The following is a 24,979-nucleotide window of genomic DNA, read 5'->3' on the forward strand; positions in this document are numbered from 1 at the left end:
CTGTGGGCGGTAAGCAGTAGTAACTCTTGGTGATCGCACACCGGTGGGCTGAGAACCAAGCAGCAGTACAGGAAGAAATTTGAAAGCACAATCGATTAATATTTAGTCACAACCCAGAGGGCTGGAGTACCCCACAGAGCCTGTTTGTGCGGCACAGCTTGAGCTCAGTCGGGACACCGTGGTGGAAATTATTCAGGAGCTGCGAGCCGAGCAGCCCCGCTTTGGGGGCACGAAGCTGGCACTGGGGGCAGGATCACCCCCAGCCAGCGAGCGCTGCCCCCGAGCCGCGCTCCGCGTCCCGGCAGCCCTGGAGCGTTCCCGCTCCGCCGGCGGCTGTGCCGGGGCGCCCGGAGCCGCCCGCTTTCCCGCTGCCGCCGCCCGCGCGGGCGGAGCTGTCCCCGTCCCTCGAGGCGCCCCGGCGCACAGACAGACAGACAGACAGACTGACTGACACCTGCCCGGCCGCGCCGCGCTCCCGGCCCGCGCCGCCGCCGCGCTCCGCCGGCAGGGGGAGCTGCAGGGAGCGGGTCCCGCCGCAGCGCGGGGGGGAGGGGAAGGAAGCGGAAGGAGCCGCCGCCGCGCTGAGGGGAGCAGGCGCTGTGCGGAGCCGCCGCCTGGTGCGGGCGGCACGGAGGGAGCGAGCGGGGCTGCGCGGCCCGGCCGCGCCGAGGAGCGGGCGCCAGGTGAGGGCCCGGCCCGGCGCCGGGGGAAGGGGCGAGGGGGGCCCCGGGCGGCGGCGAGTTCGGAACCCGCGCGGGGAGGGGGAAGGAGGAGGAGGGAGCGAGCGGGGGAAGCCCCCACGTGACCAGCGCGTGCGGGGAGGAGGTGGCGGCTCGCGCGCCCCGTTCGAATCAGCTGGCCCGCGGTGGCGCCTCCTGCGCGTGCGCGGCGGCCCCGCCTCCCCCCCGGCTTTACGTGTGCGCGCGCCCGGCGCGGCGGCCCCGGGGCACGTGCGCGGCGCCTCGGCCGCCATGTTGCGTCTGAGCCGCGCGCGGGCACGGTGCGCGCGGGGCGGGAGGCGGGGGCAGGGGCGGGCGAGGAAGGAAGGCAGGCGGGAAGTCTCGCGAGGTCGCGCGGCTCCCGCGGGAGCGTGCCGGGTGCGGGATGGCGGCGGCGCTGGGCGCGCTGGGTAATGGTACCGGGCCGGGGGCGGGACCGGGACCCGCCGCCCCTCCCGCCGCGGAACGGGCGCTCGGGAGCGGGCGGGGCGCGCGCCCCGGGGAGCGCCACTGGCTCCGCGCCGCCGCCTCCTCCCCCCGCCCCGGCCCTGCCCCGCCTCACCTCACATCACCCCGTGCCTGCCCCGCGGCCGCCCCCCCTCCCTCCCCCGCCTCGGGCTCTCCCCGTCCCGCCGCTTCCCCCGCGCTGCTCCGTCCCCGAGGCCCGCCAGCCGCGGGTCCCACAGAGCCCCTCGGGTTTCCCCCGCCGTGCCACCCCCGCAGCGGCTGTCCCCGAGCTCCCCGCGCTGTCCCGGCCGTGCCCGATCCTGGCTGCCGGCCCCTGTGCACAGCCGGGGCTCCCGGGCCCTTCCTCGGCCACCCCGCGGCCCCGGGCCCCCGGCGGTGTCCCGCCGGCTCGGCCTGCCCTGCGCCCCTGCCCCGCAGCCCTGCCCCGGCTGTGCCCTCGCTCCCGGCCGGGTTCTCCCGGGCAGCCCAAGTGGTTCCTGCCCCGCAGGGACACGGGCGCTCATGGTTGAGGATGCAGAGCTCCGAAAGAGAGCTCTTGAACATCCCAAGTCTGCTCTAGATGGAGGCTTTGATTTATGTCCCGTTACAGCACAAACTTGTAACATGCAGTTCTGTTTTCTCTTGTGTTTAGAAAAAATTATTCCAGTCGTATCCAAGTGTCCCAGCTCAGCAATATTCCCTTTGTCTCCTAATCCTGATCTCTTTTAAGGGAGAGCATATGGTTCTTCTTCTTCCTTATGGTGTTTTGTATTCTATCCTTGTTTTTATCCAGTAACGTTGGCAGGTTTTGTAGTCTTGGAGTATTTTGCTAATCTGCTAAATTTTTTTAAAGGATATGTTTTTGAGGCTTTGACGGTCCAAATTTTATTTTGTAAATTTGTTTCCAGTTATTAAAAAAACTAGTAGTTCTTCCATGGTTGTACATATATTTGCATGTTTTCCATTGATATTGTCATTATACTGTACTAATCACTACATAGTGATTGTTTACTGAGGCTTTTAAGTGAAGCTCTACGTGTACTCTGTATTTTACATTAAATACTGACTTGTGCAACCTCTTAAGAACATGCTTTTTGGGTGTATTTCTAACCTGTGGTTGGATACTGGCTTCCCATGCTAGCTGCTCCAAGGATTATTAGCAGGGACTGGTAGGTTTGGGCTTAGGAAAATTTGATTCTTTACATAAGCAAGTGTAACTTTTGAGAAAAGAAGTTGCCAAGGTGCTATTGTAGTTTGTTTTCAAGCATCTTTTAATCTTACTGTACTGTCTTTTGCATCAATAGTAGTAATACTTGCTTAATCACAAGTGGAAAAAACATGGTATATGTTAAACAGCAGCAGAGGAAAATGCATCTCTCTAAAGAGTATGTAGGAAATATGTTCAGAAAAACCCCTGTCATCTGAAAATTGTCACTCAAGTGAAGAAACTTCCCATTACCTTAGAAGGGCTTAGCAGTTAAGTCAGTTTGACATGTGACTTCTAGCAAGTCATTAAGAACCTAAACAACTTTGCTTTCAGGCTTTTTCCAGCACTGTCAGGTTTATTCCACAGAAAAATTCTATGCTTTGAATGTACAGGCTCGAATTTAAAGGCTTTTTGTGAGGAGTGCAACCGTGTGTGTCAGTGAGGAGCAGCAGTGAATGACCTTACATTGAAATACTGCTGGTCATTTCTGTTTCTGGTGTTTAGTCTCTCATAGATAGTTGTTGCAATTCTCAGTTGTACCACTGCTAAGTGAAATGATGTTTCCTTTGCCTTGCATACTCCAAGTGTATCATTGCCAAGTGAGAGGCTGTATTAAATAGCTTCATTATTGAGGTATTTAGTGATGGAGCTCAATCGTGTGTGTTGTCTCATCACTTTTAACATTTCTGGAAAAAGAGAAATAGCAAATGGGATTCTTTGCCTTGATGTTATTATGGACTTAATGTGCAAAAAAACGAGATCTTTATTTCACAGAATTTGGGAATGTGTCCTAATAAGGGCTTTTGTTCTACAGCTGAGCAGCATGTGACTGCTCTGATGTTTATCAGTGTTTCTAACATACTTGTGTAGTGAGATTACATAGTGAGATATGCTGTCCTTAGTCTCCTACAGAATGAAGGCTTTACACTCACACCATTTCCAGGAGATTAAAGTTATTGTGGGGTTTTTTTGGTTGATTGCTTGGGTTTTTTGGTCTGTTTGTCTGTGACTGGTTCTTCCAGATCATTTTAGGTACTTAGGTTGACTTGTGATCAATAATAATTGTGTGGTTGATACAAAGTGGAAAGACTTATACTCTGCTGTTTTACCGTAAGGGAAATAAGAAATGTGTTTCTTAACATTTCTAAAAGTACTGGGGAAGCTGGAACAGAAGTCTTTGCAGTCTGCCCTGCTTCCAGTTGTGCTTTTTTTCTTGGTTTTTTTGCTTTTTTTTTTCTTCTTTTAAATTATCTTTCACATTTCCCAACCCCTCTTTAAGATGTCTAGGACTAATCTATTGAGGTTTGCTTTGTTTTGGTTTTCCCAAAGTCTTTGCATTGTGTGGGAACTGATGATTTAGGTCTCTTTGGTCATAAGGAACCCAATTTGCAAGAGAGAATTTATTCATCAGGTATTTGGCACTTGCATCCATATATAGAGATTGCACTCACAGTTCTAGAAATGCAGTACTGTAGGACCTATTGTTCCCTTCCTCTCAGGTTGGTTTAAAACAAATTGTATTATTCCAGACAGATATTTGTAGACCTTGTCCTTAGAAACCTTGAAGAAGAAAAATTCTGTCGATTCTGTAGGCGTGAGTGAAGTTGCAGAAACTGAGAAACTTTCTCACTTCTGTACTAAGGCCTTTTTTTTAAGTTTCCAAATTAAGTGTTCTTTGCTGTAAGTCATGCTGCTGCTGATAAGAATTTGCTCCTGGTAAACTTTACTCTAACAATTAAGGGTATATTGTTCCAGTTTTAAGAACACTGTAAATATGGGTTGTGGTTGAAAAACTGCTGTGGTTGTAAAGAACCATCATGGTAGTTGCAGTTTTCTGAAAACCTTCCTTCTGTTTGAGTAACTCTTATAGACACTTCAGAAGTGCAGAGCTGAACATTAAATGATGTGGTCTTATTGGACATTTGTGTTCCAAACAAAAAGACCTTTAAAAATATTTCCTTATGGAGTGCAGCTTTGTAATCAAAATACTTAGGGTTTGTAGGTTGATAATTTGTATGGTTTGTATTCAAAATTTGAGTATTAGTTAACAGTTTGCATTTAATTGCTTTCCCTTATACGGGCAGTTGGTATCTTCTGTGCAAAAGCTTAGTAGCTTAACTTAAAATAACTGTTCTTTAGAGTTACCTCAGTGTTTTGATGCTTATCATGAATTCAGTGAAACACAGATAAACATAAAGCTCAGTGAGTCCAATCCCCTGCCCTTGGAAGCACCCTAGGATCCTTGCCTCTGATGGCAGAGCTCCTCCTTGTGTTGCTTGTTTGAGCAGCTCCATCACTCACCCCATGGTAAAGTTTTACCTGATACTGAATTTCAGTATTTTTGCTTTGCATACAGCTCACTGCTTTGTCTCTTGTTACTTCAGAAAAGAGTTGATTCTCCTTGTAGCAGTGGTTTGGATTGCTATTAGCTGCTCTCCAGTTTTTCTGGTCTTTTGAACCTCATCACAGGACAAAGGAATGTGAATGTGGGCAAGATAGACAATTTGATTGTCCAAGATTTTAAAGATGTTGCTAGTAGTTCAGATTTAAATACAGTATTTAAACACAAATATTTGGTTTTTTGGGGGGTGCATATGTGCTGACCAAGTATCAGTAAGAAGTGTAAAAGCTCATCTTTATATGTTAGTAGCAGAGAAGTGGGATTTTAATAGTATCTTATCATGAGAAGTAGCTGATTTTTTTTGCCTAAGAAGAATGATTCTGATTTTGTTTAAAACACTTAAGTTAGAAAGTTTGAAAGTCAGAGAGGAAGGGAGTGTTCCTGAGAGTTTACCTGTTGGTACATAAATTATAACATCCTGCTTTTTGTTGATATTTTAGCATATTTATTGTTGATATTATTAACATATATATATGTCCATGAGAGCTGAATTTTTCAGAGCTAGTGGTGCAGGGTTTTTTGTGTGAACTGAAGAATCTCTAGCTTAGGAAGGAGAACCAGGGAGCCCAAATTGCATATTGGAGAAGCTATGCAACTGGGTTACTGTGCCACACAGAAATGAATCAAAGAGGGAGGAGAGTGACAGAGCCTCCTGTGTATGTTTGTGTTTGAAACATGCTCTGCCTGTGCAGTTAGGAATGTTATCTCCACAGCCAAGGAATCCGAAACACCAAAGATAGATACTGTCAGAGGAGTTCTGCCATGCTGCTTAATTGCTTATTAAATAAATGTTTTAAGAACATTGGAGATTGAAGGCATGGGTGTGTCTTTTGCAGTTGTATTTTATGAATTTACTCCTGGTTATTTTTTTGTTTTGTGGTCTGGGTGATAGAACAAAGCAGATTTCTTAATTGCCTGGGGAGGACAAATCTGGGAGTGAATGTAAGCGCTGGTGTGAAATAGTCTTGGAAAACTGGATCAATGACCTGAACTGTATGGGTTGCAGTTCAGTAAAGAGAAACACAAAATAGTACCTTTAGCTAGAAATAATAAATTTAAATATGAGAAGCACTTGGCTGGGCAACAGTTCTGTAAATAAGCAGCTGTATCGCAAAATGAACACAGTGGAGTTGTGACCATTCTGTGAAAACCAGGATCCCAGTGGGATTTATGAACAGGATTGTTGCATGTGAGAGGGAAGTTGCTCTGCAGCCCCAGTGTAAGGCCTCAGATAATGCAGTGTCTCTGTTCTTGGTGCTCTGCTTCCAACACATTTGGACCAGCTGAGAGTATTTAGAGAAGAGTTGCAATAATGACCTTTGAGAAAGGACTGAAAGAATTGGACTTGTTTAGTCTTTAGCAGACATGGGGAGACATAATAATAGGCTTCAAATGTGGTAAGAAAGTTTGCAACAGAGAATAATGTAATAAACTGTTCTCTCTAGGTGGGATAAGAAATAATAGTCCTGAGGAGCATTAAAAGAGATTTTGATGTCAGGGAAAACTTTCCAGCTTCAGGAAAGATTATCTATCCAGGACAGATAATCACAGGGTTATATATCTGAGGGAAGTAATGGGATATCTATTGCTGAAAGTGCTCTAGAAAAGGTTAAATAACCTCCTGTTAGAGGTGATTGAAGTATAGTTTTCTGTCCTTGGCATAGAAGATGACTTTTTACCATGAGATCTCTATTCATTTTTAGATTTTTGTAATATTGTTGGCCATGATTTAAAAGAGTAAAACAACAAAACAACATGGTGGAGAAAAAAATTAGTGATGTAACAGTTGCAAGATTTAGTAAAAAAACCTCTATCAAATATATTCATTAAAGGGTTTTTATGAAGTATTTATTAAAGCTTCTGTAATGTAATATTGAAGGTAACTTTAATAGAGCTTTCATTGTAGATTTAATATCTTAAACTTGCCTTTAGGTGGTTTTAGTGATCCAAAAGGAAGAAAGTGAGCTAGAGTCAAAGTCTTTGAGAAGACTTCATTGAGGAGAAGCAAAGCTCAGAAGGTAAATTCTAATGAGCCAGGGAGTCAGGTGCATTCCAGGCTCTGAAATAGAGCACACCATGCAGCTTCACCTCTCTGTAAAATGGAGATTACAGTGAATATCTGAGACATGGATGTTGGGGGTTCATCACCACTGATCAAGTCTTAAGGTTCCTGAAGGGTTTGTTATATAAATATATTGTTGTTTAAAATCAGTTTGTGTTCCATGTATTAGGAATAGATTTCAGTCTTTCATGCCCATTGTTATGTAATAGCAGTATAAATAAGCTTGAACAGAAATGTGCCTTGTTTACTACATATCCTATTTTTATACAAAATTTCTCCTTTGGGACTTTTTGGGGTGATTTAAAATTATTTGATTACGCTGGAAGAGATAACCTTGTTACAAATGAGTTAAAGCTTTTTAGACTTAAAAGTACTGAACAGTTTGATAGAACTTTTTGAACTAAATTCAGTTTAATGCCTTATTCTCCATTTTTTCTGTTCAAAATCAACTGTCTGCATCCCATACGACCTTGTTCAAGCATTTCTGATTTTTGAAATTTGACAAAGCTGCCTCAGGGTTAAGGGCAAGTGAAGGATAGGCTTTGAGTCACATATGTCTGAGCTCTGGAATTAGAGAAGGGGTTAAAGGGAAACAAATGTCACATTCTCAGCCATTTCAAAAGAGTGCAGAGGGTTTAGATAAAATGATGCTTTCAGTCTATTACAGCCTAATTGTAATTAGACTTTTAGTACATTTTCCCATCTCACCATTTATACAGATTAAAGTTTATGTGTACTTCCATTGCATAGGCTATCAGCATTGTCTTTGTTATACTTGATGGCAAATTGTGACTAAACCATCAAGAAACAAAGTGTTGCTGGCAGGGCACTGGGTTTAGATCCTGGTGTAGTGTTTGCTTATATAAATCTGGAAATCAATAAAGATTGCAAACACTGTTCACCATATTAGACTGATGTCAGAAAAGGAATTGTTCCTTTTCTCAAGTATTTTATATCTTCCAGGGATTTTCCTTCTATGTATCACTGCAGTACAGAGGCTTTTTTGTAGCCTATTATGAAGGGATCATGGTGTCTCATGTAGTAAGGGCACAAAGGCTTAAGTCTTAGGCAGATGCACCTGAGGAGCTGGAACTGAGGTGCAATTGTCAGGCAGAGCAGCTGGAAAAGGCTGCTTTACCCTGGAGTTTGGAGCAGCAGTTCCTGCAGAGTTGGCTGCAGTGGTGTATGGGTGGTGACTGACTAAAGATGAGGAGTAGAAAGCTGTTAACATTTCAATAGGTGCCATGGTTTCTTTGCTTCGGGTTATTTTCCTATATCCAATGTAAAAAAAAATTGGCAACTTCAAAAATTCTATCTTATTAGTAATTTTGAAATTAGAATATATTAGTACATGTTTTCCACCCATTACCTTCTTTTCATTAACTTGTGCTTTCTATGTACATGTCTCTAAAAGTCAGAGTACAACTAGCAGCAAGTTTTCCTGGTTAGGGATACATGACTGTATTGCTTTTGTTAATAGCTAATCTAATTGTCACTTGAAAAGGTTTGACAGTATTTCTGTGCCTTGCTATGCTGCCAGCACTGTTCTTTGGGGGTTTCCTTAAAAGCTAGACTTCAGGAGAAAGAAAGCTAACTAGATGTTCTCAGGTCTTCTCAATCCTCACTTATCAACATTTCTGTTTTGTTTATTTATTTATTAAATTTTGGGAAAAGAGGCAAAATGAGAAGCCAGTATAGCTTATGGGGTTTTTTATTTTTAAACAGTGTTTTATTTTCAGTGGAATTGTGATGTTTATTGCATCAGTTTTCTGGAAATTCTGCTATATTCAGTGCATTCTAAAAAAAGCAGACTGAAAAAAAAATCTTTATTCACAGTATTATTGCAGAGGCTGCTACAGTGCAATTACTTTTCATGTGTGTGGATAGTTTTAAATGGACCTGTGAGGAAGTGGTTTCTAACAGAATAAAGCGTAGTTACATAATTTCTCCTAAGTGAGGTCAGGTGAGACTTTTTCTGGATCATGGGAATTCAATGATCCTTTGTTAAGAGGATTCCTAAAATACTTCAGATGAAAAAGGTTCTTCATATATCTGCTGTCTGACAGCCAGTGCTGAAAAGGACAATGAGAAACACTCACTCCTTGTATGATGTCCTAGTGCAAATAAAGCTGCCCACACCTCCCCCATCTCAAAGTGAAGTCTGTCTTTTTCAGGTTTCTTGACTGTGTTTTGGATGTATTTTGGAGATCTGAATTGTTGAACCAAAGTGAATTTTGCAAATCCTTGAGAATCCTCTATTCTCATAAATGGGTTGCTTTTTGGAGTACAGTTTGCTGTCAGGACCATTCAGGTTATACAAGTGTACAGGAACAGGTTTGCTGCTGTTAAGATCTTGATAGGAAGACTTCTGTTGTTCTAACTGCACCTCAAAAAAAAAAAAACCAACCAGAAACCTTCACCAACAATACTGGTAACAAATTTCTTCTTAATATTGATGAATTTCAGTTACATCTCTCATGATCTGAGAACATCTCTGGTTGATTCCAGCCCAGAAGCAGTTTTATTGGAAATTCACCTTTTACCTGAAAGGTTATTTTTTTCTTTGATCAGAATTCTGAATATATAGAGAGAATTTTTTGCCTCTCTTGGGTTCTAGAGGTAAAAGCAGGCCAGTTACTGTCATTTTATCCAGTGTGACTCATGTCTCATTGATTTTCCACTTGAGAGGTAACTCTGGTGATCAGACCTTGTGTTCTGCTTTTAGGGTGTATTTCATAATTGAATTAGTTGCAGTTAGATCAGCTACCCTTTTAAAAAACTTTTTAGATTGTTGTATGTCTGTATTTACTTGGCCAAAGAAATTCCCTTGAAGAAACCATCCCAAAAAGTCAGGTGATTGTGAGAAACAGCAGAGCTCTGGAGAAGCTTGCTGTGTGATATTCTTGGTACCATTTTCAGTTTGGATTCATGTGTCACTGCAGCTTTGTTACATGACTCGTACCAAATAATCGTGTGGACATTTCTTCTCATCCTGTCTGTTCTGTCAGCAGGCCTGATTTGCAGACGTGGCGTGAGCTCCAGTTTAAGTTGAGTTTGCTTCTCTTCCTTTAAATGTGCCCTTCCTTTGTGTGGCTTGTAGCATGGCTTCCCTGCTTGGTTCACTCCTGCAACTGCCTTGAAAGGAAAGTTTGCTTTTCTATTACTCAGAAATTAGCTTCTGTTGAAGTGTGGACAATTATTGCTTTTTTGACCTTCACTGACCATACTTTTCATGATGAAGTGTCAAAAAGAGTCCAGGGGTTTGAATCAGTAACAAATAAGAATACAGAAAGTTTGCAGGGTTTTTTTCCCCTCAGATGTGCCTCTCTTTTGTGCCTGAGATTCTGTTAGTGAAGACTTGCATCAGCTGGATTTCAGTTAAGTTTAAAATAGAGTTTTAACAGATTTGTATTAAATTGAACAGTTAACAGAATGAAAATAGAGTAAAACACGATGCTGTGACCTCTGCTGTGTGGAAACAGACATGAAGAATGTTTCCCCAGCATTCACAATTCCAGAATAATACAGGTTATAGCTGGATATATAGCTATATATAGATGGAAACAATAACCTGCTGGAATTAGTGCTGTGCATCATTTAGAAAACACTTCTATCCTCAGCATGGAAGTTTAGAATTCCAAGATAAGAGGAGCACCCGTGCTGCTTAGGCTTACAAAGCATAAGGGAGAGCCTGAGAGAAGGGTTCACATTACAGCAAACCTGATCCAAGGACTGTCTGTCACCAAATGCAAAGCCCTGTTTTCCACTGGCACCTGTGCTTATTTCACCATTACAGGGAGCCTGTCTAGGAAGCTAAACTAGAGCAAAAATGGCTCTTTTGTAGGGACCTGTGATTTCCAAATCAGCTCACTGTGAGCTCGGATTGAACACAAAAGCAAATGCATGGGAAAAATAGGAATGATGTGCCTGAGTTACAGCGGAGTGGGATTGCCTCTTTTTGTAGATTAAATCACTTCATGGTACATGAAACCTCACAGTTGTTGCAAAATTGAAGAGAGAATGATTGAAGGCTCGCCACCAGCCTGTGAATCCACCCTGTTGGTAAAGGAGTGGGAATGTTGATGGGTGTGGTTTTGATTGCTGTGATAGGAAGGTGGAGGGAAAGTGGTGTCTTGGACAAAACAATAAAGAAGGAAATGCTCTTTTGGGAAGTATCTAAATGGATGTAATTGAGCAGGGGCAGAAAGAGCACCATTGCAGTAGTTCAGCTGCAAAATTACAAGATCCTTGTGAGAGTTACCCTCTTGGAGTGGCAGTGAAAACCTTTGGAAGTCAGACCAGCTGCTGAAAGAGGGTTCAGTCTGTAAAAAAGCTGTTTGCTGTCTTTGTGACCTTCATTGTTGATGGATGGGTAACCTTTGACATAGGCCCCTGGACTCACCAGTGTATTTTTAATTATGATTCTGGTGTCTCACACATGGATTTGCATTTTTATTTCCGTAGTGACTTTTTAAATACACATACATTGCAGAGTTGCTCCTTTCTTATCACTTAAAACAATTAAAAAAAATAATACTTTCCTTAATTGAGCAAGGGCAATCCACACTATGCATGCAGAACTCAGAAAGGAAGCAGTGCCCACCTTAGCTGGCATGTCATTTAAGAGGGGCATTTTAAGTCAAAATAGGCAGATGTTTAGAAGATGGAAATTTCAATTTTTATAAATACTGATAGTGATATTTCAATACTTTTATTTCAGTCATTGCAGAAGAAAACCCTTTCTCTAGTCTTGTGGTGATATGAATCTGATGACTCTTTATTTCACCACTGTCTTGAGTCAGAAGAATCTGAAAAAACTGAGCAAATGGGTATTAAAATAGAAATTCATTGTTAGGAATGTGAAGTAATGCATAAGAATAAAAGAACTTTATGCAAAAAAGCCCAACCCTGACTTGAAATCAGCTATTAGTGCTCAGGAAAGTCTTCTGATAGACATTTCTGTAAAGACATCAATTCAGTTTTCACTGTCAAATAAAGTAAATAGAGTTGAGTATTAATAGAAGGGGGTCATGACATAAAATATTAACTATTCTGTGGTAAAAATCTATGACATACATAGGCCATGCTTTGAATATGATTATCCCACACTGATCTGTCTGCTAGACTTAATGCAGAAAAGGGCAATAAGAATAATCAAAATTTGGGATAGCTTCTTTATGCAGAACACCAAGGAGATAAACCAGATAAAGTAACCATTAATTCTGGGATCTTACAGCAAAGGTATGTCCTCAGATACTGTGAAACTTAATTGTTAAAGGTATGAGAGTTTTATGGAGAGTTTTTTCCCTACTGTTATCAAGGAAGGAATGTGTTTAATTGCTTATTGACCTAGGAGAGATAATATATCACTGAGTTATGAGGGCTTTGTGTGTTCAAGATACAGCAAAGGCTGCCTAGGAGATATATTCTTACTGTATTTATTTTTCTTCTTTTATGGCTACAGCATTGTGCTCTGAGTAATACAGTTGTTCACAGCTGAATAATTTTGTATTTTTTACAGAAATTTTAGATGTTCTCAAAGATAACTGGCGATTGGGGTTGGGGTTTTTTTCTATTCTATTTTTTAAAAGGTTAAGCAGTTTTATGGATGGTATATAAACTACATTTGTCAAACTCATCCTTACTTAATATTTCATGGTAGCTCTTCAGAGGTACTAAGTAAGGAATAAGGACAGTGCTTGTTTTGCTATAATGCTGTTAATTTCCTTAGACTACTTTGTAAAAACTGTGCCTTAGAAAGAGCCAGTTAGGCTTTTTTAGGACATCACTGGCAAACTCTTAAGTTATGTATTATTAAAAATAACCATCTATAAAGCCTTCTGCCTGATATCTTTACTCTAAAAATGTAAATGTGCAAAAGCAAACCATTATGATTTCTAACTTTGTAACTGCTTTTATTGATTAATTTCAAATTCATACCCTAAAGATTCCTAACTGTATCTATGGCATATTCAGAAAGCTGCTGGTCATACTGGTTTTGGTCTTGTAAGACACAAACATTTGGAGTAATCTTGTCTCTGTAGCTGAATGTTTTGGAGGGATAAAGTAGGAGAGAAGTCAGTTTTATATTGTATTTGTGTGAGTGGGTATCTAAGCCCATAGTAAATAATGTAACCGTTTAGTCTAAGCTTTATCTAATTCCTGCAAATGAGAACTTTCTAAATGTGTTGTCATTTGATACAGTGTGTGAGCAATCCTGGTGTGCAGCTCAGAGACAAAGCCATAAAGAAGAATTTAACTGCAAGTGCAGGTTTTTTACTGCAGTGATGGGTTGGCCATTTAGGGAAGTGTCTGAACTCTGGCAATCTGCTCGTGTTTGCTCAGGATAGGTATGGAAACTGCATAATTCACACTCTCTGACCCACCTTCTGGCAGCTTCTTCCTGCTTCCTGAATCTGTGATAAAATGTGCTGAAGGTATCTCTTTTCTTTTTTCCTTTTTTCTTGTGCTTCAAGAAATTCTCTAGTGGCTGAACCTGGAACTTGAATAGCCTTTTAATGTTTCTTCAGTCCTTTAACCTGATATTACAGGACAATTGCAAGGAATGGTAAAATGAGTGTCTCTCTTTTATTTATGGGAATAGATACTATCAGGAATTTTAGATACCATAACCAGACATGTATTTTTTATATAAAGGTTAAATGTTCTAATTGCTATTCTACTAAAATGTAGTCAGAGTTTGCCCTGAATTATTGAATTAATAAGTGATGAAGTATAAAGTCCATTAAATACTACCATAGTCATGAATCCTATTGTCTTGAGACAAAAGAGGAAAGTCAAATCTGTGAAAAATTGCTTCAGTTTCAGAAAACTAAAATGAGAAAAGGCAAGATGCTGTTTAAAGCCTTGAAGTTTTGTGTGTTTTATTAGGGTAGATAAAACTGCAAACATGCACCTTTGTTACTAGAGCTGAGTGTATGTATTTACACCATCTATGACATTACAGTTGGGAAGGCATGCTTTATGCATGTAGTGGCTTTCCATCATCAATAATACCATGAGGCTTTTTGTTTTCATCCCTGAGAAAGTGTTTCCTAGACAAAGTCAGAAAAACTGAAGTATAAGGGGAAGCTCTAAATAAAACACAAAAAATTTATTCTGCCAATAAAAAAAGACAAAGCAAAACAGGAAAAAGCCAATTGAAGGCAGAATGGAGAAAGAATTAAAATGAAGTTGCTGTGAGAGTTGCATTGGGTATCTATATCTAATCTTGCCTTTTCTTTTTTGCCAGGTCTTTATACCCATTTGTAAAAATGAAAATACAGAATTCTCTTTTTATAAAAACATCAGTGATAGCCTAAATGCAAAAAACTTATGGGAGCTCAAGGGAAGACAAGGAAAATTCATGGAAGAGAAATTCAGTGAAGTTTAGAAAATAGATAGTTATGACATATGACTTAGGAGGACTCTGAGCTAAAAATATTTGGAAGCTATAATGGTATTATACACAGCAGCTCTTGCCTAACCATCTGCTTACCACGGCTGTTGGAGACAAAGTACTGACTGCAGAGACGTGTGGCTTTGCTCTGTGTGAGAAAAGAGGCTTGAAGTTTAATAATGTTGAGCATAATTCATTTGCATTTAAATTTAATGAGGGAGAAGTTTTGAAAGTGAATAGTCAATTAACATGCACGGGGAATCAAGTGTCTCTGTGCATAGGTGACAGATATGCTCATGTGCTTAGGCAGGAATAAGTACGTCCCTTTTGCTCTGTAAATGCAGTGCAACATCTCAATATCAAGAAAGATCTTTACAAAGTCCTTGATAAAGTATTCAGCTGCTGGGACAGGATAACAGAATCAGAATAAATTTTTCGCTTCATAGGCAATCTTTCATTTTGTACTTGAACAGTGAGCATAGTTTTGAAAGTAAATTGTCTCGTGTAGTTGCAAGGAATCATAAACTGAGTGTTGCAAAACAAAACCCTGAAGAACAATAAATTCAGATCAGAATATCTGGGTATTCCTTGTATCACAAAGTTGAATAAAGGAAGCCAAAAGAAAAGCATGTGTAGGGTAAACTGTAGTTGTATTTCAGCAGTGTGTTGACAGGTTAATTGTGGGTTTAGAGTAACGGTGTAAAGTCTTAGAAATGCTTTGAAATGTATTTTAAATCTATCAAATATGTATATTTAGCATATTAATAAGATACCTGGAGAAGAAACAGCTGATGAGTAGTGGTGCTGTATGAAAAGTTGTACTCTCCCAGCTTAGTCTTTCAAGGGAATAAATTTGTGACTTTGAAAGATCAAGAAAGTGTGAATCAGACTATTCTGAATTTTTACTGTGCAAGGGCTGTAGGAGCTGCAAAACCTATGAGTCAGCCTGCATCTAGGTGAAAAATGAAAGTGGAGCAAGCCAAAGGTTCTTTGTCAGTGGTCACAGGAAAAGCAAAACCTGTAGGAAAAGAACTAGCAACTCCCTGCATTCTTACAGGGCAATTATGGTAGCAATTAATAAAATTTAATACCAAAGTATTCAAATGAAAAAATACTCATACTGAAAAAATAAGAGTAACTAAAAGGCTATTATTTTAAATGTAAATGTAGGCTAGACAGAACTTCCTTTGTATTTCCAGTTGGTGCTGTAAGCATAGGCCAGACAGAACACAGAAAGTGTGGTAAATAAAAAGCAGCATATTGTTTATCAGTGGATGTGCTGGCCTATGAAGATCTTCTGAGCACAGCAAGAGAGGAAAGCAGAGTGGCAATCAAGTAAAACAAAATTACATGTGATGTGGTCATAGTTCTATTTGAATTGTATATATTACACTAGAAAAGTAAATTGGGCTACCAGGGTACTGTTAAATCAAGGAAATTGTGCTAACTGTCCTATCTGGAAGTAGTTGGATATGAACAGTAGCAGCTAGGAAAAGGTAGTGTACTAGTTGAACTGGGAGCAGTCTTACAATAAAGTCAGTACTTTTTTAAATAAAGGCCTCTCTTAGCAGTAGATGTGCTGTGATTAAAAGGATGGGTATGTGATATTGTTCATATTGCATCTTGGTTTGTTTCCTGTGCCTGCAGACAGGACAGCAGCAAAACAGAAAGCAGCTGCTCCCTGCCCCTTTAAGAGCTTTTAAAAACCACAGTTCCTAATGCACTTAAAACACCTTCAGTACTTGCCAGTGGAAACTCCCAAGCCAAGCAGACTGAAATATGCATAACACTCTTCTTACTCAGAAAACACAAATACAGCCTGAGCATACAGTGAGAACATCAGGCTACAGAGTGTATTGAAACCTCTCTGCCTAACCAGCTCAGTGTCAGTCACAAAGCAGAATTTAGACAGCATCTAAGAATAAACATTTTCAGGTGCTGATATCTGCAGTTTTGTCAGGATACCCAAGCATTGGGAGAAAATTTCTGTCTGTCTTCAAGTACTTGAGGGGAGGAAGGCACATTCTTGGTGTGGATGATGCTGACATGCAGCTCACAGAGCAGGAACGTGCTCGGAGCTGCTTTGAAAGGCTGCAGTGCAAAGCTGTCACGGATGGCTAAATATGGCTGTAGCAGTTGTGCTGTGTATTAGACCAAACTGCAGCATGAGGCAATGAAAATAAACAACATCCTCTGTGGAAGGCAGGAGGAGGGATGGGTCTTTTTACTGCAGATCACTGTTTTGAGAACTGCCATAATATTGAGGTTCTAGCATAGAGTACAGTGCTGAAACATGTCAACAGCTGTAGCACCTCAGACAATTTCTTTGGAAAACAGATGTTTCTCTGGCTGTTCACCAGAGAAATGATTTGGTGTAATACAGTATTATTAATATGTCACAGTCAGTTGTAATAGAGCCACATGAGCACTTAAAAGAGCTGGGGCACTTAAAAATAGCTGCCAATCAAAGAGTGACATAAGGCAAGTCATTTACAATTGGACACAATGATCTTAAGGGTCTTTTCCAGCCTAAATGATTCTGTGATTCTATGGTAGCAGGCTACTACTGTGTTTAAATTCAAGTTTAAAGCATATTTGGCTTCTAAGCCTGTCCATTACTTTCCCTAGCCCCTTGCATGTGAGAACTCATCTGTGTGCTGGTGGTGGCTGGTGCTATGATTGTATACACAGGATCAGCTGGTGTGCCAAGGGATGCCTGTAATTCTGGAAGCATGAAAATGCACTGGGTGAGAAGACACAGCATGGCCACAGCACAGCTGTGACAAGCTGCAATTTTTTTTGCTTGATTGTTTTGGGGATAGTTCTGCATGCCCTCACTGCCCCCAGTCTGTCCAGAATACATTTTCAGCATTTGGAGTGTGATTTAGATCAACTGTTTAGATGTCCCTCTATTTGTTTACTGTTGTCACTAAGTAATATTTGAATCCTTAGGCCAGCTTAGCAACTCCTCTAAATTTAGGTGAGAGTAAACATCTCAGAGCTGTGGAGAGCTTGCAGCTTTCACAAAAATTGTAGCCCCCTTTTTAAGGGGGATTTGAGCCCAATAGCCACCTGCTATACATGGTTTGCAAGCAGTCTAGTCAGTGCATATATGGGTTGGAATTTGTCTCACCATCCTTAAGGTTTGGAGATGGCCAGAGGGAGGAACATGACATTTTTCAGGACATTGGAGGTGTGGTGTGGGGTATGTGGCAGAATGGTGCCACGTTTAGGACTCCAAAGCCAGCCCATTGCTGATCTGCTTCTAGAATAGTGTGTATTCCTCTAGATAGGGGAAAAAGCCTAGACTGAGGTCATTGTCAGATGGAAAATAAGTGGTTAAAACAGTTTTCATGAATGTAGATAGCTGGAAAAACACCCTTCTCACTTTTTGCTTCTCTGGGAAGTGAGGGCATATTTTAAATTTTGAAGAAAAAATTAGAACAAAACCATTTTAATTCTAAAACAACATTGAAAATGTTTTACAGGAACTGTTGCCTCACATGTCCCTTTTCCAAACTCTGGGTGTATGTTTGCCTTAATATAATGCAGGAGCACTTCAGAGCACAGCCCACACAGGGCACCTGATTGTGTGTGTGGTGCTGCTCTGAGTTCGGCATCAGCCTTGTGAGGTTGTGGAGCTGATACTGTAATTTTGCATATAAAAAGCTGTATTAATTGTTGCATTTCAGATGCATGCCCTTGACTGAAAATCGTCTGGGATAAAAATATGTTGTAGACAGTATTTCATAGAATATGCACTTTACAGTTTACTTCATAAGGCAGCATGTTCATAGTCACTGCTCCAAAAGTAAATCAGACAGAATAGTAATTTCCAGTGTAATATTGTACAAAAAGGAGCAAATGGTTTATCCTGGCTTTTAAGAAAAAAATATAGGAGCATTGATTTTCTCCCATCAGGTTGCTTTTCATCTGTAAACTGCTAGCAGGGTTATTAAGTACTTGATGAACTCCAAAAATTGCAGCCTACCTATGGGAAAAAGCAATGTCTTTTTGTGCTAGATTTTCTGTATATTGTAATAATAACTTCTTCAGGGAATAAATAATAGTTTTCCTATTTATGTAAAACTGTGTTCTTTGCTTAAAAGATTAAATCTTATTGGAGTTTTCTCCTAGAGTAACAGTTTGATAAATGGTTGCTGTAATTAAGTTAGTGTAATTAATTTTATAATGAGCTTTTCAGGAAGCTGTGTGATTTAATATATCTCAAAGATGTAAGTCATGTGTTTTGGTAATCCTGCACAGGAGATACTCTTTGGATGACAGGACAGCTAATTAGCAATTGAATGGTTTCACATGAAAAAGCCATATTATAATTTAGAGTGGGACTTTCACCTAGGTTGATAAAGTGGATTGGGTGGGTGTGGTGATAAGGATATAGATAATAATTGAGGCTAAGCATATTTTTTTTAAACTGGGACATGGAAGTTATTATAACTTAAATAATATAGCATAAATAGCTGCTGCTTCAGTTTTTACATAGTCTGATTTCAGTTTTCTTCATAAGTTAATTCTATCAGACAGTAGTGACTTTATAGTTGTGTTCTTTCTGTCTTCTAGCAGTTCCTCAGGATTTCCTTGTGTCTCTTTCTCCAGCCAGCATCCACTCCTTTTGCCAGTGTAGCTGCTCTCCTTACCTGCGCATTCACATTTAGCATTGCCCTCAGCCTGCCTTCGTCACAGCTCTGCCAGGATTTCTGTTCTCAGGCAAACTTCTCTATGCCAAATCCCAATTTCTTACTCCAAAATATGGAGGAAGAAAACCTTCTTGAGGAAACAGTCAGATGTATCTTAAGCAGCAAGAAGGGTTTAAAATAATTTTCATATTTGTTCACAGAAATGAGTAATTATTTTGACTGAAAATTCAGGAGAGAGACAGCAGGGTGGGAATATCAGTCTGAGACAGATGCTTCAATGTATAATTTCAGTACAAACTCTAATTTGGCCAGGATACAAGAAACTGAAAGCAGTTAAAGTGTTTCAGGCTTTAAAGAGAAGAAATTTGAAAAGCAACCACTGTTGCTTTTCTAGAGTTCTGCTGTAAAGTCACACTTGTATAATTCATATTTAGTTTTATGTGAAGTAATTTTGCAGTCCTATCCTGGAATGTCTGGCTGGAAGAGGGGTGATGCTATATCACACCCACCCTCCCAGTAAGTTTCCTCCCATAGGTAGCCCAGAAGAGTGAGGAGTAGCAGAGCTGTCAGCAGTGGTGCTAGCACTGCTGAGTGGAAGGGGAGCAGGGGAGCAGACGTGCATTGCTGGTCGTTGCCATGCAACTTTCTGGTTCAGCCTTTTTTTGTGGCTTTAGAGAAAGAGTAAGACTGTGTTAGGAGGAGGCTGAGCTTTTGTTTGTTTTCATACATCCCATTATTTAACTACCAATTCATTTTCACTGCCCATTATGGGTTTTTTTCTTCCAGAAAGAAGTAGAAATAGATTTCCACAAGAAGATTCTTTCTTAAGAGTTTTTTTCGTCTTATGTAAGAATAGGTTTGTCTAGCCTAGTGAACCCATCTCTTTTAAGGAGGAAAAATAGCATATTGAATTATCCATTCTGGTTCTTTGCAGTTTCAGTTTTGAGTAAAACTTTTCCCTTGCTAGTTTGCTAGCTTTTAAAACCAGTTGACTTATTTTTCCATATGATTCTACTTTTTTCTTTTACTTTCTTTATTTTATTTTACTAGCCTTTTATATATAAGATTAATAGAAGTAGTCCCATTCTGAAAGCCTATATTTTGACCATATGCAATATAATCCTACTGTGTCAGAGACAGCTGAAATCTCAGAATAACTCCAGTAACATTTATTAATTTATATTTCTTTTAAGCTTCTGTTACAGCTTTCAGCTGGTTATTGTTACATATTATTTCAAGTAAGATCTTCATAATGTCTTTTGGTGGAGGTTATTTCTGTCATTTGAAAGTACTGCTTGTTTTGATTCATGTAGAATCAGAAGAATAAAATGCTGTTTCCAGAAAACTGATTTCTTGCTAATGTAGTTCTGTGAAACTTGGTGTGTGTGGGAAGAGATGCTGGCATACTCTAGATGTGATAGACTGCTGAATATGATTTGTTAAATGTAATTCATCCCTAATTTAGTAATACTACTTTGTTAGGAAGTAATGTATTTTTTATGTGGAGATAATCCAAAATCTTGATAATCTGGTGTCTGTGCAGATTCTCATCTTTTCAGAGGTGCTAATTTTTTTGTCTTGGGCAAGTACTTCTGTAAGAGATTAGATTCTGTTTGCATAAAGAGCTGCTGCTTTCAGTTTTTGAAGATGTACTGTTGTAAGTAACATTGCATTGCTCTGCAGAGAATTTAAGAACTGCTATTTCATACCACAGAGATCCACCAGTTTATTACTTTGGGTAATTATATATGTGTGTCACATTTGCTCTTGTAAATGGTGACTTTGCCAATAGCAGACACTGTCTCTGAAGTAATTTGGGGTTTACTGAGGTATGGTACTAGAGAGTGCTCCTGCTATCAGATATCCACAAATGCCATATCTGACCACTAGGAAAAATTTGAATTTCTATCACTGCAGTATTATCACTGAGCATATTGATTGTCAGATGAGACTCAGAAGAAAGAAAACACATTATTTCTCTTCAATATGAAAATGATTCATTATACTCTAGATCAGATGAACACATTATTCTGTTTCCTAGGGTTGAATTGTTGTGAAAGACTTTAGATATTGCCCATTTTCCTCAAGTGGTGACATCAAGAGACTTCATCATTGGAGACTTCTCTTGACAGTCTGTTCTCCCCCATCCCCAGTACACCTTTTAAAAAAATTTGTTTAATGTTGTATGTAGTATTAATTTATCCATCCTAAGTTCCATATATATAATTCTACCACAGTTATAGCAGAGAGCAAATCTCTTGGTTTGCTGGTTTCAGGTCTGGTATACACCCAGTATGTTCAGGTATTGACTGGTTCTTTTCACTGCCTCTTTTCTGGCTTAGGGCCACATGGAACATACTTGTAACTGCATCCATGTTTCTGAGTTCCTTTAAGCAGTTTGGCTTGCACTTGACTCTCAGATAGACAGTACTGGCATAATCCAGAAGAAAAGTTGGTTATTCTGTCTGTTTGGGAAGGGTTTTCCTTATTCTGCTGTCTTTACCTGTTGTTTTTCATCTCCATGTAAATTTGTTTCTTTGTTGCTAGAAGTTTTCATGCACACAGTTCAGCATTCAGTAGCTTTGCTAAATAGGCTTGTGGCTAAGTAAAATAAAAATTATAGCAAAATGTGAATATGGTTATATGTATTGGTAGAGTTTGCCTAAAGCTGAGTAAGTTTAAGGGTTCTTAAGTGCAAAAAATGCATACCCAGATATGCATGCTATATTGTCATCAAATGCTTGATTGTATGCAAGATGCACAGACAATTTTTGCAAGCAATTGAGCTTCAGTCTCACTCTGAAGGTTGTCCATGCTGATTAATGTGTGACCATTTCCTGGATGGTTTCAGCAGCAGCATTTGGTTATTGGTTCTTACACAGGTCCTTCCCCACAAGAGACAAATTCTGTCTGCATTACACTCTATTTAACCTGTAACTTCTTAATTTTTAGTGGGCTCTGCAGACCAGAGTGTGTTGTTTCTTAGCTGACTATCCCTCTTCAAACTTCTGGTCTTTTTTGCAGTGTTTCAGTATTCTTTCTTAAATGTTGATGTGGTTCCCTGAAGAAAGTCTTTTAGAACCAAAAGCTTACTTAGTTTCCCTTGCTCTCTTTATTCCAGCTCATAAATAGCTGCTGAAATGAGTGGTGTCCAAAATATTAAATTACTCTTCCATTGAATTTCTCTGCCACAGAAGATGTGGTTGTTCTAAGTGAAAAATGTCATTGTAATTGGTTATGCAATGTAAAGGAATAATAGTTAATTTTCAAGACAGTTTTTCCAAGAAAGCTTCAGTGAAAAATTATATAATTGTTCACTTGTTAGGCCCTTGTGAATGTTGTTTTCTACATTTTAAGCATAATTAAGGTGTTGTCATTTCACTGTATCCTGATTTAAGTTTCCTGGTTTTGTAAATTGTTATTCCTTCCTTCATCCCTGCAAACTGCTACCAGACAAAAAATTCTGACTAAGTAAAACTTTTTTTACCCACTTTGGTTTCTTCTCTGAAGATATTTATGCAGTCTTTTTGCTGTGTCTAAAATGCTTCAGCTGTCCCCAAAGGCAAATGGACACAGCAGGGGTTGTGTCTTTCCTACTGTGAGCTTGTTTTGGGCAAAAGAAAATCAGGAGAGACGAGGTGTACAAATCTGATAAAATACTGACATTGCTATTCCAGCCATTCCTGAAACAACTTACTCATATGTTCTTTACTTAGGACTGGTAAAGTAATTAAAAATTATGAGATTTGGCCACCTTCTGATTGGCTCACTGTTAATATTTTGTTAAAATGTTTTCTTTGAATATTTTTTGTTTAAATATATTTTGTATTTTTACCAAAGTTACTGGGCTAGTATTTTTATTGGGTATGTTGGTTTTTTGCAAAAATTGGTCAAACTTTGTCATGCTTTTAGTGTCTCCAGATGCATCACTTAAAGATATCTTTAGGAAAGGCAATAATATGGATTAAGAGTACCATGCATTTTCAAGTGATTGTCTTTGCCTTCTTCTTCCACTCTTTGTTTGTCTTATTATAATGATAGTTCTCTGCTGTTTGCTAAATTGAGAAATCCCACTGAATAAATGAAACCTGATTTGATTTAGTAATCTACATAATAGAATTTGTGGCACTTCATGTAGCATTACTGAAGAAACATCTTCTGTTACTGAACTTCACTGCAATTAGACATAATTAATCTCTTCTCCTCTTATGCAGCTCAGTTTGTATTTTGAATTGCAACTTAATGGTGAATTAATTTTCTGTTCTTACCAGTATGAAATCCTAACTAGGTTGAAAGTAAAGACAATTTTCAGTAATCTAAATATAAAAACTGTGTAGAATGAAGAATATGGAGGATTATCTGTCAGCTTGTGGTTTAGATCATGAAGATTTGAATTGTCAAGATGAAAAAAAGGTCACTTGTATGAAGTCAATAGAATATGAAGAAAGCTTCAATAACCACTATTCTGTAGTGAATTATGGTGCCTTCACAGTACTAGATGTTCTTAAATTAAATGTGATTGCTGGTGTATTTTTTCAAGTAGTAAGTTGGTCTTTGGCACAGATGCCCAGATTGGATACTATTGAAAGCATTGTGTAACATTTGGATCTGTAGAAGTATTTTGTCTTTCAATATCCAAAATATTTCACTTCCACTACAAATGAGGTGCTATACATTGTTTTCCTTGGATGAAGAACAGGTTTAATGTGAACTCTAGAAAGCATTTTAGTCCCATTGGTCGATTCAGGGATTTGGAGCCAATGTAAGTTTAGAGGTCTGCTCAGTTAATTAAAATTAAACAGCAGAGTTTTTCACTGTCTAATTATAAGATACAGCACATTTCATAATTCATTAGTTGTAGTAATACCTGTCACAACTTGTTTTCTTACGTCTCTTCAAATACCTTCTGAAATTTGAACACTCTAACACGACTCCTGTGAATTCATTTGCTTGCACATCTAGTGTGATACAGTGAATCACTAAGAAACTACTAAGGAAAGCATTTACATTTGAAACCTAAATTAACATTTCACATACTTAATTACTTCATAGCATATTAATCTTTCATTCAGTAGGACACTTTTAAAATTGATACTTTCTTCTCTAAAAAGCTGTTACTCTTTATATGTCCTGTTGCATTCTTCTTCTTTTCCAGTGTGGTAATTTGAATGTTTTATTGATATCTTTGTCTTTTTCTCAACAGTTTTCAAAATCTGGTTAATGTGATGGCATAAACTAGTAAAGCATTTGGATTACATGATGGATATCAGCAATGGTGATTGATATTATTTGAGTGGTACAGTAAGAGTCTGCTGTATGAAATGCCAGAAGTTTACATTTCTTCTAGTTTTGCAATGGTAAGTCTTTTTATATTTTTACTAAGGAAATAATAACTTTCTTTCTTGTCATGTAAAAGGTGTATTTCTTGAGAAAGTATCATATCAGCAAATCAGTAAAGATTTCTTTCTTTCGTATGATTTCTAAAGTCTCTTGTGTTCAGAAGTAATTACTAACCAAAGTATACATTTGAATTTGGTCAAAGTTATTTTATTGGTACTAATTTGAAATGTCAGTTACTCACCCCTAATGTGTGCTAGCTTTAATTAGAACAACCTAGGGAAATGGAATCTGTAAATAATGTTTGGGTTCAACCCCAAATGGGATCACTCTCCAGATGGTATTTGCATGCAAAGAGGGAGAGTATGCAGGCAAGTCTACCCATGTGGAAAATAGGTGTAAAAACCATGATGGAGAACACGTAGTGTTTTGCTCTCTTCAGTCAGCTGCTGATGTTTGACCATTTGCTGCTTGACATATTATTTGTATTTTCTCTTAAGGCAGAGTGTGTTGGAGGGCTCACACTTACTTACTTTTAAGTGGACAGAATGAAAGTTAGTGCTGCAGCATCTCTTTAGAAATATTTTCAGGAATACAAACAGTGCACCTTTCCAGGCATTCATCTGAGGCTGCAGGAGTAGCTAATAAGCAGGAGGGTTGTAGCAGCACAAATGAATCACAGTTTTGAGAACATTTGAAATTTTCACTTTATAATTGTCTTTTTCTTTGTTGCACAAAATGATGTGCTG

The 24,979-nt window shown here is 39.5% G+C and overlaps 1 protein-coding gene across 3 annotated transcripts in view; it reads left to right on the forward strand.

The window, feature by feature from the left end:
- Positions 1-599: 599 nt before the first annotated feature.
- The window catches only part of ZZZ3 (zinc finger ZZ-type containing 3), a 55,289-nt gene continuing 30,909 nt past the window's right edge, over positions 600-24,979 (forward strand). For 2 of the 3 annotated variants that reach the window (XM_063165878.1, XM_063165880.1), the window contains exons 1-2: positions 600-683; positions 24,097-24,250. The gene's annotated coding sequence lies outside the window, so the exon portion shown is untranslated. Of the gene's footprint in view, positions 684-1,047; positions 1,130-24,096; positions 24,251-24,979 lie in introns of those variants that run through there. The other variant, XM_063165879.1, reaches the window with a different exon arrangement.

The sequence above is a fragment of the Melospiza melodia genome, chromosome 11 (assembly GCF_035770615.1).
Source record: "Melospiza melodia melodia isolate bMelMel2 chromosome 11, bMelMel2.pri, whole genome shotgun sequence".
NCBI classification, from domain to species: Eukaryota; Metazoa; Chordata; class Aves; order Passeriformes; family Passerellidae; genus Melospiza; species Melospiza melodia.